General features: G+C 44.8%; 1 protein-coding gene and 1 non-coding gene across 9 annotated transcripts in view; both read left to right on the top strand.

The window, feature by feature from the left end:
- The window catches only part of LOC114597992 (neuroligin-1), a 625400-nt gene that overhangs the window by 300389 nt on the left and 304466 nt on the right, over positions 1-20545 (top strand). The window lies entirely within an intron of this gene.
- TRNAK-CUU (transfer RNA lysine (anticodon CUU)) lies at positions 8627-8699 on the top strand. The gene has a single exon. It is a non-coding gene; the product is annotated as a tRNA-Lys (tRNA).

The raw sequence follows: 20545 nt of genomic DNA, 5'->3' as shown, positions 1-20545 counted from the left end.
GTTGCTTTTTTAATAGATAATTTTTATTGATTGTAAAGGTCATAAGGCTATACAGTGATACCTCTGGTTGCGAACGGGATCTGTTCGAGAGGCCCGTTCGCAACATGAAAAGAGCACAACCTGAAGCGCCAGGTGCGCAGTGCGATTTGGCGCTTGTGCGCATGCGCGAAGCGTGATTTAGCGCTTCTGCGCATGCGCGAGCGGCGAAACCCGGAAGTAACCCTTTCTGGTACTTCCGGGTCGCCGTGGGACGTAACCTGAAAGAACGTAACATGAAGCAAATGTAACATGAGGTATGACTGTAATAATAATAATAATAATAATAATAATAATAATAATAATATTTTATTATAAAATAAAATATTTTATTTTATTATTTATTATCTCACCCTCGCCAGCCGAAGCCGGGCTCAGAGCGGCTAACAACAATAAAAGTAACACAGCATTCTAAAACCAATTCATTTTAAAATCAATTCAAGATCAAATTAATGGCAACCATTGGGCTAGAGTTGCTAGGCGTAGGTTGCTACTGCTAGCACATTGCAAAATAGCTTGTGGCTAACAGCGGCGGAGCAAGCTGATCGGGCACCTGGGGTGGCGCATGTGCCCTGCGCCCGGGGTGGGGCCAGCCACCCACAGAAGCAGGGTGAACCGGGGCAGTATACTCTCCAGGGCCTCCAAGGACTCTGCCTGCCTCCTCCCACTCAGCCGCCCTACAGCTGGGGGGGGGGAGGCAGCGGGCAGACCGTTTGGGCAGTGCGGAGCCTGCGGGCACCCAAGCCACCGCGTCTCTCCCAGGAGAGATGTGTGGCTTTGGCACGCTGCAGGCCCCACGGTGAATGCCCTTCCACCATTTTGTCACACCCCCCCTCAGTGGAGACACCCAGGGCATACTGCACCTACCGCACCCCTCCTTGCTACGCCCCTGTTGGCTGAACGCTCTACAGGGTGTTTTTTTCTTTAGAAATTGTGTGGCTAGGGATTTTTAGTAAGAAAAACTAGTTGTTGCAGGCTGCTGTAGAAATAGGGTATCTCTAGCAACCTTGTGGTCAGGGGCTTTTAGCAAGAAGAACAGGGGTTACATGCTTGAGTGAAACAGAGGAACATGGCTTTATCACTAAAAACAGTTGGTAAGGGGTAAAGGCTTTGACCAAATGAGGGGCTTTGGGGAATGGGAAAGGGGAATAGGGCGTATTTAACATTGTAATAGGTGGACTCGATATGTGCGGGCTGGCAAGGGAGGGACTTGCACTCGGAGAAAGGGTATATATATATTCATAGTTTTGATGTAAAAGGGTGTGCCTGCCTTTTGGGTCACCCACTTTGCAAATAGACTAATTGCTGCTTCATCAACTTTGCCCAGATTTTATTTAAAAGGGTATAGTGATCCACTTCTAACATCTAGCCCAACGGATGTATTTCCTGAACTTGTAAACAGTCCTTTTACAGACCTCTCAAGTGCCCCTGGTTTTCAGGGACAGGACCGGGTTTACGGAAGCCATCCTGGTTTCTGATTTGATCCTGGAACCTCCTGCTTTTCCTTAGGACGCCCCTACTTTGATCGGAGAAACGTTGGAGGGTATGCTTCTATGCTATTGCTGGGAAGATTCATTCCTATGCTTTGTTTTGGATCTGAGAGCCAAACTAGATGTGGTTGAAATGCAAGCAGACGTTTGATGTATCTGGTTTTTATTCATGCAGCAATTGTCATCAGTGGGGGCAGATGGAGGGAGACCAGGACCACAACATATGGAAAAACTTTTTAAAAAATAAAAATAAAATAAAAATCCATGCCTCAACCTGCCCCTGCCCCCCAAGGCTGCTATTAGCTCTGGGTGAGAAATTTCAATTGTCATCACCAGGGCCTTCCCTCAGATATCAAATACAGTGGTACCTTGGGTTAAGTACTTAATTCATTCTGGAGGTCCGTACTTAACCTGAAACTGTTCTTAACCTGAAGCACCACTTTAGCTAATGGGGCCTCCCGCTGCTGCCGCGCTGCCAGAGCCCGATTTCTGTTCTTATCCTGAAGCAAAGTTCTTAACCTGAAGCACTATTTCTAGGTTAGTGGAATGTGTAACCTGAAGCGTATGTAACCTGAGGCGTATGTAACCCGAGATACCACTGTAGAAGTGTTTAAGAGTTGATTCATTGGAGCTGTAGTGTATTAAAAGCCCATCTTAGGTTTACTTATGCACAGTGCTTTTTTTCTAAAAAAAATGTTTAGGGGTACTCTCATTTTCCTACTCATATTGGAATACTGCCCCTCAATGAAGCCAAATTTAGATTCACAAAATGTTTAGGGTATGCGTACCCATGTGTACCACCAGGAAAAAAAACCCACTGCTTATGCCCACCTTTTCCAACAATGCTCAAGGTGGTTTACTTCAAAGTCACAAAAATGCGGTAATAGAAAACAGTTATTTTACAATATCTCAGTGCAAAATCAGTGCATAGCAACTCATAAATATAATCACTTTTTTTAAAAAAAAGAATTTAAATTTAATATTTGTAGTTGCTAGATCACGACATTTTAAAAGGGAAGTTTTTAACGTGTGATATTTTACTGTATTTTAGGTTTCTATGGAAGCCGCCCAGAGTGGCTGGGGAGGCCCAGCCAGATGGGTGGGGTATAAATTATATTATTATTATTATTATTATTATTATTATTATTATTATTATTAAAGGAATGCAAATCATCAAGAGCAACAAAAGAACAAGAGAAGGCGCAGAAATACCAAACTGATGCAGATTACATCAGAATTGCCGACAAACCCACAAGCCAAAAATAAATAAGGACCAATATATAAAACACACACACATAAATATTTAGAAGGGGACAAATTATGAATTTAAGCAGTCCATTCACAAACTCAATCCATGCTCCACAACTAGTTGAATTTGTCATCATATTCTCATATCTCCTCTGCTCTCACTAGAGGAAAGGAAGAAACAATTAACACACCTGATTCTTCTTTCCTTCTTTAAATTATGTACAGCTTGCCCTTTATCTGAGGGTCTCAGAGTAGGAAACCATAAAACTACAATTATAAATAATAACCCAAAATAAAACCGAAAGAAAATTGCAATTCGTCATAAAAGTGCAAAGGCATCTACAAAAATCCAGCTGGCGTTACAATTTTGAAAAGACTGAGTGAATATTCAGGTTTTAATCTGGCTTCTAAATGGGGCGGAAAAGGAGTTTGGTACCTGCTGAATCTCAGTTCTGTGTAAAAGCCCTCTTCACGGTGTGGTGTGGTCCTGATTCACCCACTCCCCCTGTAGGTGGAGCAAGAATCAGGCTGCGTCCACATTACCGCTCCAGCGCACTCCCACCTCTGGGGTGGCGCTGTGGTCTAAACCACAGAGCCTAGGGCTTGCCAGTCAGGTCGGCGGTTCGAATCCCTGTGACAGGTTAAGCTCACATTGCTCGGTCCCTGCTCCTGCCCACCTAGCAGTTCGAAACCACGTCAAGTGCAAGTAGATAAATAGGTACCGCTCCGGCGGGAAGGTAAACGGTGTTTCCATACGCTGCTCTGGTTCGCCAGAAGCGGCTTAGTCATGCTGGCCACATGACCCGGAAGCTGTTTGCGGACAAACCCTGGTTCTCTCGGCCTATAGAGTGAGATGAGCACGCAACCCCAGAGTCATCTACGACTGGACCCAACAGTCAGGGGTTCCTTTACCTTTACACATGGTGTTACCCACAATCCATAAGTATGTTGTAGCTTCTTGAGCAATATTCCTGCTTGATGTGCTTTCCCTCATACCACCTCCCATCCGATTTGAAAATGGGAGCATGTTCGGATGACAGCACTTGGGCAGATGACAGCCGCAGCAAATTGGAATGTGGTATGGGGAAACAAATGAGGGAACAGTCACTGAGTGAAGACATTGTCAGTGGCTCTCTGCTCTGTACAGCAATGTAAGAGTGCAACTTGAAATGCAAAGAGGGAAAATGACCTCGCTGCATTTCAAGCTGCTAATGTGTACATTGCCTCAGGCACACTAATTGCTCATGCACAGGTAGCCTGGGGGGGGGGGGGGAGGATTAACACCACATTCCTTCCCAATCTCCCTCTCCCTGGGCAAACTGTTCATCCATCTATTCCAGGGGTGCCCAAACTTTTTTCAAAGAGGGTCAGATTTGATGAAGTGAACATGCGTGAGGGCCGACCAAAGTTGTTGAACTTTTTGTAGTTGTTGAGCTTTTTTTGGGGGGGGGGATTTTACCCCAGGAAATAAACTGCCACAGGCAGGGCCCCCAAAACGGACTTTGGACATGCCTGATCTAGTCTAGATTGGCTATTGAAGGAGCGTCTCCACCCCCATCGTTCTACCCAGACACTGAGGGCCTTCTAGTGGTTCCCTCACTGCAAGAAGCCAAGTTACAGGGAACCAGGCAGAGGGCCTTCTCGGTAGTGGCGCCCACCATGTTGAACACCCTCCCACCAGATGTCAAAGAGAACAACAACTACCAGACTTTTAGAAGACATCTGAAGGCAGGCCTGTTTTGGGAAGCTTTTAATGTTTGATGCATTACTGTATTTTAGTGTTTTGTTGCAGGCCGGCCAGAGTGGCTGGGGAGGCCCAGCCAGATGGCCGGGGTATAAATAAATAAATTATTATTATTACTATTATTATTATTACTATTATTATTATTATTATTATTATTATTATTATTTATTCCAACCATCTTTGGCTCTCCAGTGTCTGGGACTTTATGCATACCGAACATGAGCTCTGCCGCTGAGCTATGGTTGGCCACTGTGGGGATGTGGGATTTGATAGATATTTGGTCTGACTCATCAGGCTCTCCTTACTGGGCAAGATAGGCAAATGGTTTAACTAGGTATAAGGCAGGGGTGGGGAACCTTTGACCCTCCAAATGCTGCTGAACAGCAACTCTCATCATCCCTGGTCAGACTTGCTGATGGGTTTTGCAGTTCAACATCTGGAGGGCCAAAGGTTCTTCACACCTGGCGTGAGACATTCCTTTTTAGTTTTCCACAGGATTTAAGGCCTCCTTTTGAACAGAATGATGTTGAATCTGACAGGCCCCAGTCGGTTTTCCCAGACATTTTACATTTTTAAAAATTTATTTTATCTATTCTAAAATCTGAGTTCAAAATCCAGATCCTCGATACACCCAGATGTTTACTGAGCTATACACCTTATCATCTTCTGGAAATGTGGATGGCAAGACAGGATTTGGAGGGGGGAAATGAACTTCAAAATAGCTTCACTGACAGGCACTGAACATGATTCATCATGAAAACAGTATTTATTTTCTCCATCAATCCTGGGAAATGTGTGTTTTGCAGGAAGCTGGAGGCTGTGAAGTACACAATTTTCCCTCATGGGAAATTAACATTCATTTTTAAATTAGCACTTTGGGGTGCAAATTTTGCAAGCCATGCAGCACAGTCCTAAGCATCTGGGCTGCTACTATATATTAAGACTTGCAGCAGTTCTCAGATCTTAAGGCAGCCTTAAGAAAGCCTTTCTTTCCCCCATCCTGCTGCCTGAGACCCTTGTAACTAAGCTGAGCATGCCAGCAACTGAACCCTGGAATAGATTACCTGCAATATATACTTCATAGTAGGAGTGCATAATGTCTATTACTCTGGATTCTCAAAAGCTTGTTCCTGGCACATATATTTTGCATATACTTCCCTCTGGGAAATCAGTCCTGCTAATTTAGTTGGAATTGAGCCATAAGACCCTAAGAAGCGATCTGTTGGATCAGACCAAAGGAGCATTTAGTCCAACAACCTGCTCTCTTGGTGGCCAACTTAATGGCTGTGGGAAAGCCCACAAGCTTTCCTTTAGGGTGCCCAAATGGTGCCTGCTTGTGATTTACAGGAAATGTAATTCAGAGGAATGCCATCTCTGAGATTGTACCAAGAAAAAAGCACACCAAGAACTCTGGCCAATATAAGTTTCAATAGTGGAAGTGGTCCCTACTCACAAATCAATAGTCAATTGTATCAAAAACTAAACCATTCAAAAGTATGTATTCTGACAAGGATTACAAACTCAAACAGAGATTACAAACGCAAACTCATAAGGATATGTATAACACAATAATTCATTACAGTATTAGAGATAAAAGTTTATGAGTAGAGATAAGTTCATGTTAGTTTTAGTTTTTGTTACAATTGACTATTGATTTGCTAGTAAGGACCACTCCCCCAAGCTGCCCAAACAAAACAATGGTAGGAGTATCTCTAGTATGGTGCATGCTTGTTTGTCAAGGATGCTCAAAGAACTGAAGGGGGAAATTTCTCTCACCATTGTGTCCTGTCCTGGCACTTTTTAAAATAAAGATGTATTGTAACTGGCGAGCGAAAAAATTATCTGACACAAAATCAGCCACTTAATATGGACGTTTGTTTCCTCCACTTTCTGGTCAACTGTATACTTGTAAAAGAAAGGATAAATGTGCATAACACAAACAGAATGGTCTGAAGAAGAGAATAATGTGTGGTATGTGTTAGAGAAACATGCAGTTTTAAAGTATGGAAGTCTACTGAGAGCATAAGCACACATCTTTACTGCGCTATGTCTCATGTTTGTATTTTTATATCTAAAACAAAGGGAGAAGGCTGCTGGCAAAGCAGCACAGCTCTCCCCTTACCCCGATGGCTCAGGGGAAGGCTTGGGAGTTGCAGGCAGGCAGTGTGCCAAATGTCACCCCCCCCCCCCAGTGAGGGCGCCCGGAGTGGTCCTCCTCCACCGCTCCCACTTCCTACACCCCTGATTGTAGGTAGAACATAGCCAGCATGGCTAGGAGCCATTATCCTCCATGAATTTGTCCGATCTTTCTTTAAAGTCATCCAGGTTGGGGGCATATTCCATACAGTGGTGCCTCGCAAGACGAAATTAATCTGTTCCGCGAGTCTCTTCGTCTTGCGGTATTTTCGTCTTGCGAAGCACGGCTATTAGCGGCTTAGCGGCTATTAACGGCTTAGCGGCTTAGCAGCTATTAACGGCTTAGCGGCTTAGCGGCTTTAAGAAAAAGGAAACAAACTCGCAAGAACTCGCAAGACGTTTTGTCTTGCGAAGCAAGCCCATAGGGAAATTTGTCTTGCGGAACGACTCAAAAAACGGAAAAACCCTTTCGTCTAGCGAGTTTTTTGTCTTGCAAGGCATTCATCTTGCGGGGCACCACTGTAGTTTTACACTTTTGCTTGTTCTGTGCTTAGAAAGTGTGGGTTTGAGAGGTTTTCTGCTTCTCCCGTGCTTTCTAGCCTTGGGTTTGAGTTGAGGAATGGGGTTTATTGAGTTAGTTGTTGTTGTTACGTATCTTGTGCTTTTATTATGTATTTTTACGTTGTGAACTGCCCTGACTAATAATAATAATAATAATAATAATAATAATAATAATAATAATAATAATTTTTCATGTGTCCCGCCATTTCCCCTGGGAAACCCCACTGTTTACTGCTGAATCTGAACAAACGTCAATCTGCAGGGGAGGGGGGACAGATGTTTGTTCCAATTAAATGGATGTTTTCCCAGGGGAAAGTGGTGGGACGAGCAGAAATATTTCCTTTTGTCTGTCCTGAATCTTGCAACTCCAGCTTCATTCAGCTGCACTGGGTGCCCCTGGATTTTCTTCCTATGCGAGGCAGAGAGAATAACCTATCTCTATCCACCTTTCCTACATCATGCATAATATACACCTCTATCACACCCCCTTACTTGCCTCCCCGCTTCAAACTAAAAAGCTCCCCAAATGTTGCAACCTATAAATTTCAGTGATCACGGTGAATGCACAAACCTAATCCAGTACCATCAAGATAAAGTCACAGGCTGCTCCTACGCTGTGTCCTTCCAACACCGCTGAGATGCTCATGTCCCGCTATCAACAGGGAAATGGATTTAAATTGCTAAACATGGTGCCATGCAGAGCACTGTTTCCCCCATTAAAATCTGTAGTGCTCCTCCACACTTGCAAAGGGTGAGGGAAATGCCAGGTTTTGAAAAGCGGTGGAAAGCCACCCTGAGTTATTTTCATTACTACAATTCTGCCCCACAAACACCCCACAAACAGGCCAGGAAAGGAGAAGTGGGGGAGATCTCCCAGATCGCCACAAGTAGCATTCTTGTTGCCAGCCAAGGATTTGCTCCATCTCCTAGCGGGGCATGAAATTCCTTCCCCTCGTTATTCTCACTGGTTCTCCCCCATTACCTCTTCTCCACGAAATGGCTCAGCGATCCGACTAATACAGCACAACTTCTAATGTTCCCTCTGCACCACTGGCAGACAAACTCTCATTGAAACATTAGACCAGATGCTAGGAACCTCAGGCCCCAAAATGGAATGCGGCCCTCCATGGCTCTCTGCCTGGCCCCTGGCACTCTCCCCAGGCCACAGCTCTCCCCTCTTCCTAGATCAAACCCCTCGCTGGCCCTGTTTCCATCCCACCAGAGAGTATTTGCCTGGCGGGAGTCTGATCATGCCTGTCCTTTGTTTTGATAGAGGGTAGAGAGGGCTGTGTGGAGAAACTAGCCAGTTGGCCAAAGGTAAAAAATTCATTCTTTGCTCTGCCCACATTTACCTCTGGCCCTGCTATCCCTTGCAAGAATGCCCAGAAGGCAATGTGGTCCTGGGGATCCTGCTGGGATAGCTCAGTCGGTAGGGCATGAGACTCTTAATCTCAAGGTTGTGGGTTCAAGCCCCACACTGAGCAAAAGATTCCTGCATTGCAGGGGATTGGATGAGGTGATCCTTGTGGTCCCTCCCAACTCTAAAATTCTTGATTCTATGAAACTGCTGTGCCATGACCCCTCTACCACTGAGCTCTGAGCTCTTCCCCATGCCACTGTCTCCTCCGACTGAAAAAGGCTCTGCACCCTTGCTTTAGAGGAAGGGGCAGTGCAAATGGAAACAGCCATAGTATCAGGAACACGGTGGGAAACAGCAAAATGGTGATTGACTGACTGCATCTTGAAAAAAGCGAGCGAAGAAACCATGCCTGCGCAAGAGTAAATGCCATGGCTGGAAGCACCCAGCTTGCCGGTTTTTCTACAGCTTTCCTCTTCCCTTGCTCTACTGATGCAGATATAAAGAAACCAAGAAATGCAATTTAGGATATTTTTGCTGTGCTGATATGTATTCACTTAGAGTTCCATGGGGCTTTCTTTCCCCCCTTTCTCGCTGTCGTCTGGCAAACTGGCAGCGTGAAAGGGAGATGACATATGGCACGGGAAGTAACATTCTATATGTGTTTTGCATTGCACTGAACAATTGGCTTCTCCTTGTGGTGAGTGAGTAGTGCTGGAGCTTTCGATCAAGTGCCAGAAAAGCCTGCTGGCAGGGAAGCAGCCCTTCACTTCTTTCGTTATCTCGAGCCGCTGAGATGTGCAAAAGCAACAAAGGGTCTTGTGGCACCTTAAAGACTAATGCACTGATCGTGACATAAGCTTTTATGGACTACAGTCCACTTCATCAGTAGCGTTAAGCGTTATCTGGAGTCAGAGGTACAGGTCTATTTATAGGGATGGAAGAATCTATCATTTCCATTCTCTCACTTTCTCATTTTTACCAGTTCTCCACATTTTGCAGCAATTTGCATTTAAGAAAAAAAGAAATCCTCATGAAAATTCATCAGCATTTTAGTGTGAATTTCCCCCAATAAACACATTTTTAATGCATTTGACTAATGCACCCATTTTTGCAAGGAATTTACCCATATATAATGCATTTTTGTTTGCTATTTTTACCAAATGTGTTTATTTTATGCACACTATTCCCTCTTAGGTGTGCTTTTGTACATGTTCCTAGGCTGGAGAGCTGCATCGTATAATGTGTGTGAATTTCTAAGTAAGGGTGGCTGTGTTTCATTTCACATATTGTTTGGGAAAGTGTGAATCTGATAGATTCAGCTTTAAATGCATACTGAAAATAATTTCTCATCCACCCTTACTATATACATGATATGTACCAACCTCCAAGACCAATGTTTCAGCAGAAAGAGGTATAGGTAGCTGTGATAGCTCTGAATGACTAATCCAGGGTGTTTAATGGGCACCTGACAGGACTTGGTTGTCTTGTTCATCCCACATCTCCCAATATGTATTTGTTGAAAATTGTGGACCCGTAGAATTTTTTATTCATAGGATTTCTTGTAAACGATGCCGAGAAAGAAAGAGAGAGAACAAACAAGGGCAAGAAGGAAGGCCCGGCAGCCGGCAGCCCGTAGCACAGATTTAAAATGTTTTATCTAAATTAAACTGAACATTCTCCTAGACATCACCATAAATTTGCAAGCGTTTCTTAAAACAGTGCTTGCTGTGCATTCATTTTAGTTTGCTTGGTTTTGTTCACTCTGGAACATCAAAGTATAAATCAAGTACGCTCTTTCTTCTGTCTCAGATGAAGCACAACAAGATGGAGAGCATTAGAGAGTCTCTAATAAATAAAGTGTAAAAGCTAGACCAGCTGATGGCCTTTAATAATTCTTTCAAATCCACATAGAGTCAACACTACAGACACACTTTCCAAGAAACAGCTTAAAATAATCTATGGTGGTTCTTGGCAGAAGAAGGCATACTTAAGGTCTCAAGAGCATGACCCCAAAACCAGAATGCCTGGAAAAATAGTTATAATTGAACAGCAAAGAGGTCTATAATTTGGTCATTGGAGGTGAGGATAGCCATTCTCCCCATTTTCATATATTCTATTCTATGCCACATCGAAAATTGTCATGTTTAGAAGAAAGGGATTTTGAATGCGGTAGGAGAAAGCTGGAGTAGATTCTTCTCTTTGAAACCACTTAGATACTGCTTATTTGTGATGGTACTTGCCTTTAATGAGATGGGGCTGGGATACCTTGAAGCATGAATATCTCATATGTAAATCTGTATATCGCAGAGCAGCATCAGAGGCCCTGCTCTGTGTGCTTTGATGTTCCCTGGGTGGGTAACAGTAAAAAGAAAAGTAGTGGTTTGGGCCATGGCAGCCCTACTGTGAAATGTTCTCCCTAGGGAGGCCTCCCCGGCCCCATCACTTCTTGTTGTTTAATCGTGTCCGACTCTTTGAGACCCCATGGACCAGAGCATGCCAGGCACTCCTGTCTTCCACTGCCTCCCACAGTTTGGTCAAACTCAAGTTAGCTATGAGAACACTGTCCAACCATCTCATCCTCTGTCGTCCCCTTCTCCTTGTGCCCTCCATTTTTCCCAACATCAGGGTCTTTTCCAGGGAGTCTTCTCTTCTCATGAGGTGGCCAAAGTATTGGAGCCTCAGCTTCAGGATCTGTCCTTCCAGTGAGCTCTCAGGGCTGATTTCCTTCAGAGTCCATGGGACTCTCAAGTGTCCTCCAGAACCATAATTCAAAAGCATCACAACTTTCCCCTTAACTCTGTGATAAAGACCTTTCATAGCACCTTTGGAACCCAGCAGGCGGTCTGTTGGCTCTGAGTTAATGTTCCTGGGTTTCTATTAATTTTTAGAAACATAAGTCACAACTGTCATGCTGCCATGGATTTCCTTTTTGGGAAGGAAGTGGGATATACATATCAGCAAACAATTGGAACAAAAAAATTCCTTCCAGTAGCACCTTAAAGACCAACTAAGTTAGTTCTTGGTATGAGCTTTCGTGTGCATGCACACTTCTTCAGATACACTGAAACAGAAGTTGCCAGATCCTTCTATATAGTGAGAAGGTGGGGAGGGGTATTACTCAGAAGGGTGGTGGGAATGGGTGATTGGCAGATAGCTGTGATGAGCCTGTTGACGACTCTTAACAACTGCAATAGGTCTTACAGGACCTATCTGTAACAAACAATTGGGTTTTTGTTTCATGCTTTCTCCTAAACGATCAAAGAACTTGTCACCAAAAATAGCCTTCCATTGGTGAATGAAGCACATCCAGACTCATAATCTTTAGGAATGGAGAACCTCAGTCATGGGGTTGAGTGCAGCCCTCCAGGCCTCTCAGATTGACCCTTTGATTTCTCCTCAGACCACACTCCTCACTGTTTCATTCCCACCATGGGTGTCTTTGCCTGGCTGGAATGTGCCCTTGAACTTTGATTACATCTTTCCATAGGAATGTTGCCTGAGCTTGCGGCAGGAAACTCTTGCAAGAGAAGGAGTCACATTTCTGGCATCTGGCACCCCAATCACCCAGGTTCAGATCATGAAACTAATGAATCTTAAGCTTCAGAACCCTAATTCCGAAGGGGCCCCAAAAACAACTTTTGTCCACATTGCTGTAAAAAAAATAATGGATCTAGTAGACCCAATCTGAGTTGCATGACTCCATTTGATTATTTTGTTGTTGTATCTATTTCAACCATCCCAAAGTTTGAGAATCAGTAGCACACATGTTTAGGACACAGGTGGCGCTGTGGGTTAAACCACAGAGCCTAGGACTTACTGATCAGAAGGTCGGCGGTTCGAATCCCCGTGATGGGGTGAGCTCTCGTTGCTCAGTCCCTGCTTCTGCCAACCTAGCAGTTTGAAAGCACGTCAAAGTGCAAGTAGATAAATAGGTACCGCTCCATCGGGAAGGTAAACGGCGTTTCCGTGCTCTGCTCTGGTTAGCCAGAAGCGGCTTAGTTATGCTGGCTACATGACACGGAAGCTGTACGCCGGCTCCCTCGGCCTATAAAGCGAGATGAGCGCCACAACCCCAGAGTTGGTCACGACTGGACCTAATGGTCAGGGGTCCTTTTAACTTTTTAGCACAGATGTTATAAAAGTTGGTGATCTGTCATGGAACTATCCCATTGAAGACGGTAGCCGTGGTTACCCAGACCTTGTTGCTGGTTGCCAAGGGGGACCCATGACAGTTCAACCTTCCGGGCTCCAAAAATGTAGGTCCACCTCTGCAATCACTTCCTGGATAGCATGAGTCTCAGCCCTTACATAGCAGGCTACTTCTGAGGTTCTTACAGCTTCCCTCAAAGCATATAAAGATTCTGAGTAAAAGCTTATAGAAGCCCTTGGGCATCTTTTATATCCCAATATAAAGCCCTTGAGGGATAATCTTTTTAAATACAAGCCTTCTTCAGGAAAAAAAAGTGTTGATTTGGTTATGTACTAAACAGAAGAGATCCCAATGTTACCCATGGCACTGTTTTCCAAGGCAGATGGTTATTAATGATGTGCTTAATGCTTTTATGTCTGCAGCTATTACATAAAGCAATTCTTATACCTCATGGTGTGTTAATATAATTTTCTTTATTAAAGGGACACATCAGCAGATCATATGGCTAACTCATCCATAGAGAAGTTAATGCGGCTTTAATCAAATGAAAGCCTTGCTGGGCTGGAGCAGTAGGGAGTGTGGGCCTTTCATAATTGCAGAGGAACCATTGTTAAAACAGTGCTCCAGTGGAAAAGGTGAAATTTTATTTCTTCCACCGGAGGCTCCAAGGCCATGCTTTCCATGCAGCGCATTCATAGGAACATGCCATATACCATTAGTTGGACTATTGGTCCGGTTCACAAAATGGCTGCTATCGGGGGGGGGGGGTATGGCATAACACAAAATGGCAACCACAGGGATGTGGCACAGCTCAAAATGGCTGCCATATCTAAAAGAGCAGACAAGCTTTTGGTACCTCTCCTTTGTTAAGAATGGAAATGAGGGTGGGTATCAGTGAAATGTTTAAGGGGGCAACTTCAACATAGGAGTGCCTCAGGTAATGAAGAGGAAACTGAACAGGGGGAGCAAATCATCTCTCACACACTGGGCTATTTTGAGAGGTTATTTACATTTCCAGGTAGCATAAAATGCGCCATATGCACATTGGAACCTGGGCGTGCCTCGTTGATCGCCCTTGGTCCACTCTGGCACCTTGGTCCACCCTAGAGCATTAGACAGAGGTCCCCCACCACCACCATTTGTGCAAGCAAATTATGCAAAGATCCGCCCACTATCACATTTGAGTATATCTCCCATTCATTATTCGTATATCACGTTGGGCTTGTTAAGCATTTCCTTCAGCAGATAGCAGGGTGGGGTGTAAGGAAGCTTGCCCCGTGTCACGCTGGCATGAAAGAGAAAATGGAAAGCCGACTGAGGTTAAATTGAAGTATTCAAACATGGGTGTGTGTTGTGTGTGTGTGTGTGGGGGGGGGGGAATTCTGGTGCTGTATTATTCATGAAATAATCAAATTGCAGCACCTGGATGTGCATTTGTGATCTTTGAACAGTTAGATGAAATAAGCATGCTCTTTCCCGTTCGCCTTCCTTCCTGCCTGAAAACATTTGATAGTTTCCTATTATAGAAGGAACTTCAGTATCATGGAGGATGTCTTCAAATTACTACTACTACTACTACTACTACTACTATTATGTTAAATTTGTATACCACTGTTCATCTGCAGATCCCGGGGCAGTTAACAACATAAAAGTACACACAATATGTAATAAAAAGAAGAACAAACACCTGAACCAACAAAAGGTAGATAGGATGCTGTCAGGGAACTGACATCGGAGCGAGAGGCGAAGGGGAGGCTCCCAGATGATGCTGGCGAAGGACCCAGCAACAGGGGGAGAAGCAGCTCAGTAGAGGGGGAAGGAAATCAGCGCAACACCAGGGATAAGGGGGGGCAGATGGGGGAAGCGGAGAGAGGGCTCCAGGACTCTTCACTGGACATCAGTGAGGAGAGCACAGGTCCTCCGCTACCCACGCCCTCCCTGCGCAGAAGACTCCTGCGCAGTGAGAGGAGGAGGAGACTGGGAGTCAAACAGCTTTTATGTTGGAAGAGGTTTAAGAAACGCCCACTGACGGATTCTGCTAGCGACTGAGGCAGCCACGTTGAGATGGGCTGTGCAGTCAGAACGGTTTAACAAGGCAATTCAGCCTAGAGAGGTGGCAGTTTACGCACGAGTAACTCATACCCATCACAGATGCTAATCATCCCAAGGCCTGGTTGAAGAAAAGAGATTCGAATTAAACATCAGGAAGAACTTTCTGGCTGTAAGAGCTGTTTGACAGTGGAACAGACTGTCATGAGAGATGGTGGACCATCCTTCATGGGATGATTTTAAGCAGAGGTTGGATGACTACCTGCCATTGATGCTTTGGCTGAGATTCCTGCATTACAGTTCTATGATATTATTATTATTATTATTATTATTATTATTATTATTATTATTATTATTATTATTTTCTTAAATTTGTATACCTTCCTGTACTTGTACTGTACTCAGGGGGGTTCACAACACAAAGTCAGAATATAAATAACACAAAACATGACCATATGAAACAATATAGAGAGGGTGTGTATGTCTGTGTGGGAAAAGATCCATTATGGTATGGTTCTTTCAACAGTCTGCTGCCTCTTATCCTGCACTGACCTCGGAAGTTCCGATAAACAGATTTTTTTTAAATAGAGAAACACTTCTTTCAGATGATGCTTTCATGCAGCAGATGAAATGGTTTCATTCCCTGCCCCCGCCCCACTTCCCAGGTCTAGGGTTGAAAGGAATTCAGTTTGGGATCAAGTAATTCCCCCCATGTTACAACACCGTGCTATAAAAAATTATCCCAACATAATTACAGTAGCACTCAAGGTCCCCCCCCCCCCCGTGTCTGTGTTTAATACCATTATCTAAGAGTGATGTATTTACAGAAAACTGCCTTACAGCCATGTACTTAATGCATTACCTTTTGAATACAGTGTAAACAGAGTGTAATTATATCGGCTGCTCTCTGCTAAAATAGATGTCTTCAGGCAGCCGAGGTGCAGGGGGAAGTTCAAATTGAAAAAAATAATAATCTTTTGTAAGGGTGCTTCTAGACAGATGGAGTTGTTCAGATGTTGAATCAGCATCTCTGACACCAAGCTGCACTTTGCTCAAAGACTGTAGTGAATCTCACCGGTAGTCCAATGAGCAGCAATCACCATAGATGGCACTTCAACAATGGCAGCAAGCAAGCAATGAAAGTGCCAATATTATATACCTCTCCTCCATGGTAGTAGGCAATTCCTCTTTAGGAATTGGACCTTATGATATTTAGATCTTGAAATACGGGGCGGGGGCAGATGGGTAATAAGCACAGAGGTTGGATGTAATGGTGAGATGGATGAGGGGGAAACAAGCTGAACTTGAATCCCAGCAAGACAGAGGCACTGTGGGTGAGTAGCTCCCGTGTCTGAGGAATTGGTCAATTGCTTATCCCAGAGAGGGTTCCATTCTCCCTGATGGACCAGGTTCACAGTTTGCAGGTGCTTTTGGATCTAGCCCTGTCACTACAGGCTCAGGTAGCCTGTCGTCAGGCTTCAGGAAATCGACTTCCTCCCCCCTTCAGCAGTAGATAAGCAGAACAAAGAGAAAGGAGACTTCTTACTAGTTAGAAACTTTAATGATCACAGCGAGAGAACAAAGAATCCATTTCCTAGGAATGAAGGTGCTCCCAATTAAGGGTTCCACCCACTTCCTCCCTAGTCACCCATGTCATACCGTGTCTTGTAACCTGATCTCGTAACCGCTGTGCTTTCTGTGCTGCCACCTTATCTGCTCTTCTTGACCTTGGGCTGAGCGGATGAACACTTTCCAGAGAAAGTGAGTCTGTTAACTCTCTCTCCCAGTGCTTCTCCTCCTAGCTGTTCCCCATCCAGTACTTCCCAGCTTCTGTCTTCTGAACTATGTCCCTCTGCAAACCACTGTTCCAATTCTATACTGTCCTCCTGCTCCTGGGAAGATTCAGGATCCTGATCCGGAGCAGGGAGAGGCTCCCACCATTCCTCCTCAGTGCAGCCCTCCTCAGCACGGTCCCTGACACCTGTATGGCTAGAAGTGGCTTTTACCAACTGTGACTGGTTTGCCAGCTACGGCCAGAAGTGGGCCAGGAAAACTTGGCCACGGTAGTTAATGCATTGGTTACTTCAAGACCAGATTACTGCAATGCACTCTTTGTGGGGCTTCCATTACACTTGATCGAGTTGCTGCAGTTAGTGCAGAGTGCTGCAGCACAATTGCTGGCAGGATTGAGGCGTTGCTAGCAAAGAACACCAGTGATCATCTGCACCAGCTGCCATTTTGCTGTTGGACCAAGTTCTATGTGTTACTATTGGTATGTAAAGCCCTTAACAACTTGGGTCCAGTTTACCTGTAAAATCGCCTTACCCCATATAGAGAGATAAAAAAACTTTATTCACATTAGCCAATGGCCATAGCAACAATAAAACATTACAGTATACACAGAAAGGGAAATTTGATATAAGAGCACAATTTAACGTCCTGAATCAGCAGTCAGAGGCCCTTATTCTGATTGCCCCTGCTATGAACCTAGCAACCTTTGCTGTTATCTGCTCATTTTGATCTGATAGAAGAAAGGACATTGTGGCAGTGGTTGAGTGCCCTGGGATGGTTAGTACAAGTGGGGTGATGATCTTGTTCCTCAGGTCTTCATAGAGAGTGCAAGACAGGAGGACGTGTGCCACTGTTTCAGTGCTACCGTCTCCACAGGGGCAAAGACGTTTCTCAGGCGGGATCTTTTGGAATCGACCCTCAAGTACCTTACCCCATATATGTTTGTTGTTGTTGTTGTTTAGTCGTTTAGTCGTGTCCGACTCTTTGTGACCCCATGGACCAGAGCACGGCAGGCACTTCTGTCTTCCACTGCCTCCCGCAGTTTGGTCAAACTCATGCTGGTAGCTTCGAGAATACTATCCAACCATCTCATCCTTTGTCGTCCCCTTCTCCTTGTGCCCTCCATCTTTCCCAACATCAGGGTCTTTTCCAGGGAGTCTTCTCTTCTCATGAGGTGGCCAAAGTCTTGGAGCCTCAGCTTCAGGATCTGTCCTTCCAGTGAGCACTCAGGGCTGATTTCCTTCAGAATGGATAGATTTGATCATCTTGCAGTCCATGGGACTCTCAAGAGTCTCCTCCAGCACCATAATTCAAAAGCATAAATTCTTCGGCGATCAGCCTTCTTTATGGTCCAGCTCTCACTTCCATACATCACTACTGGGAAAATCATAGCTTTTACTATACGGACCTTTGTTGGCAAGATGATGTCTCTATGTTTAGAGCTTTGTGAATTCACACAAGTACCTAGAACCTGGCCCTACAGCAAATCGGCAACCACTGCAGCTCAACTCAGCAGAAGGGCAGCATGATGCCAGTGGCCTGCTCCTCTGTCTGTCCACTGCATTCTGTGCTATTTGAAGCTTCTGGACCAGATACAAGGGCAGCCCCCCCTCCCACAGTGTGTTAAGGTAATCAAGTCTTGAGGACAGACAAGCCTCTCAATGTGACAGGCTGTGGAGTGGAGCGATTTTGTTCAGGCAAAATCTGACTTTGTGACTTCAAGCATTTCATAGGAAATGCAGGAAACAGAATTTTCAGCTGGGGAAATCTACAACAGCTTTGAATTTAGGGTGGGAGTTGGGAAGGCAGCTGTGCGGATAACATGGCATCATGCCACACTTCCATGCTTTGCTGCTGGGTTTGCCAGAGAGTGTGCTGCTTTCACTTTTTTCCAGAAAAGCTCTGCTCATCATAAAAGCTTCAGGTAGCCAAAGAGATGTCAGACGCACAGCATCATCTGGTAGCCAAAAAAAGCCTTCAAAATACATGTTGCAATAGTGTTGAAGGCATCTCAGAAAGCAAATGTCTGTTCCTGGCATATATCTGGATTCTTCAAGTCTTCTAGCCATGCTGCTTTTGTATTTCTGCTGAAGCTGTTCTGCCTAGTGTTTTGTGAATGAGCCAACTGGATAGAGCAGCAGTCCCCAAAGCTGCTAGCATCAAGGAATGATTTCCACATCTACCTGGCTGTCATAGGTCTGCTAAGCTCTGTAAAGGACTATGAGGTTTATGAGATCTCACATTCAGTGTTACTCTGTGATTGTGCATTACAGGGGAAGTCCAATATTGGCGGGCAAGATGTTTATTGGGCATGCTTGTTCACAGTTAGTGATCTCAACAAGGAACACTTGATAAGCTTCCAAAAATCATAGGATCCCTCCCAGAACCATTCAAAAGACACCAGGGTAGAGTCCTGGACTCACCACAAAATCTTGCAGTAGACCTGTGTCAAATGTTCACCTATTACACTTTTGACCAACTCACCCCATCATAAATAAAACCACCCCTATCTTGTGAGAAGGCTGAGGATTTTAATGACAAGTATCTTTGTGAAAGATTGGGTTAGGGCATCCTTCTCCTTTCCAAAGTGATCCCAGCCAATCAGGAATCAAGTACTGGATGCAAGTACTATGCACACTGAGCTGCATGGCAAAGCTAGTGGTGTTAAACAAGGCCAAACCGAGAACCCAAGCAATGCCTTCTACATAAGTCACATAGATGATCTCAGCTAGCCCAATCACCCATTTGCCCTCTTTCTGCAGGAGCACATGCACAGAGAAAAATAGCTTAATTGCCAAAGTATCTCCTAAGCAGTTTGCATGTATAAAACCATTTCCCAAACCACAACAACATATAAGTAAAACACATAAACACCCCAATCCCATCAAAACGTTAACATAAAATTTCACAAATTAGATGGTGCAGTAAAACAGCACAATCAGCAATTAAAACAGTTAAAGCAGGTGGGTCTTCAAGCTTGGATAGCTCAATTGGTTAGAGCATGGTCTGATAATCCCAAGGTTGCAGGTTCGATCCCAGTAAGGGACAGAAGCATATTCCTGTATTTCAGGGGGTTGGACTAGATGATCCTCAGGGTCCCTTCTAATGCTACAATTCTATGATTCTATAGGTTCAAGGATAAAAGGATTAAAAACTTCCCTCCTTGCTTGCTGTGGTCCTAATAGGCTCCCTGTTGCCTTTCCCCTCCCTTTCTTGGTAACCCATAGCAACCTGAGCAACGCCACCCTGTCTGCAGCCACTTCTGGTTGCATCCAGTATAATGGCGTTCAGAAGGGGGAGATAAGTTTCACACCAAGGTTCCAAGGCCTTCTCTTGGATATATTCAAAGCATAGTTGTGGGAAAGCAGTGTATGATGCAAGCAACTGCGGTGATGACCTGAGAAATAATCACACCTGAAACGCAGGACAGTGCAGACTGACCCTCTGCCCTCTTCAAGAGACAGGGCTGTCAAGGCATCCGCTCCTTCCTTACCTGCTCTCTCCTTGCTGCAAGCAAAACAAAACAAACAAGCAAACCCCCAAATTATTTTTGGGCAGCTTGACTGCTCTGTGAATGGGCTGGGGCAGCAGTGGGCCCCATGTGATTTCTGCTGTCCAGAATCGGCAGGCATGGTTGATCCCACCCCACCCCACTGTATTAGGGTGTAAAACCAGGTTGCCTACTCCATGTGCCACACTGTTCTATTCAGCTTTGCTTTCTCCCAGCAGAACTCCTGCATTTTTAACAGATGCATGGCAGACAGCAATTCAGTGTGTGTAATGTTATCTGGCACAGAGATGAAGGGATAGGGAAATGTACAGAGATGGGAAAACCTGAATTTGTCTTGGTCGCAAAGACAGGAGAGCAGGGTTGGAGGTGAGGGGGAGCCGTTGTCACTTAGCTGTCTCAACCAGGGATTGACTTGGTAGGAGCATGTGTATTCCGTGCAAAGGGGTCCCAGGTTTTGTGCCTTGGCTCT

This window comes from Podarcis muralis, chromosome 6, assembly GCF_964188315.1.
Source record: "Podarcis muralis chromosome 6, rPodMur119.hap1.1, whole genome shotgun sequence".
NCBI lineage: Eukaryota > Metazoa > Chordata > Lepidosauria > Squamata > Lacertidae > Podarcis > Podarcis muralis.
The sequence above is the reverse complement of the archived record's forward strand: the minus strand, read 5'-3'. Positions and strand labels throughout refer to the sequence as shown.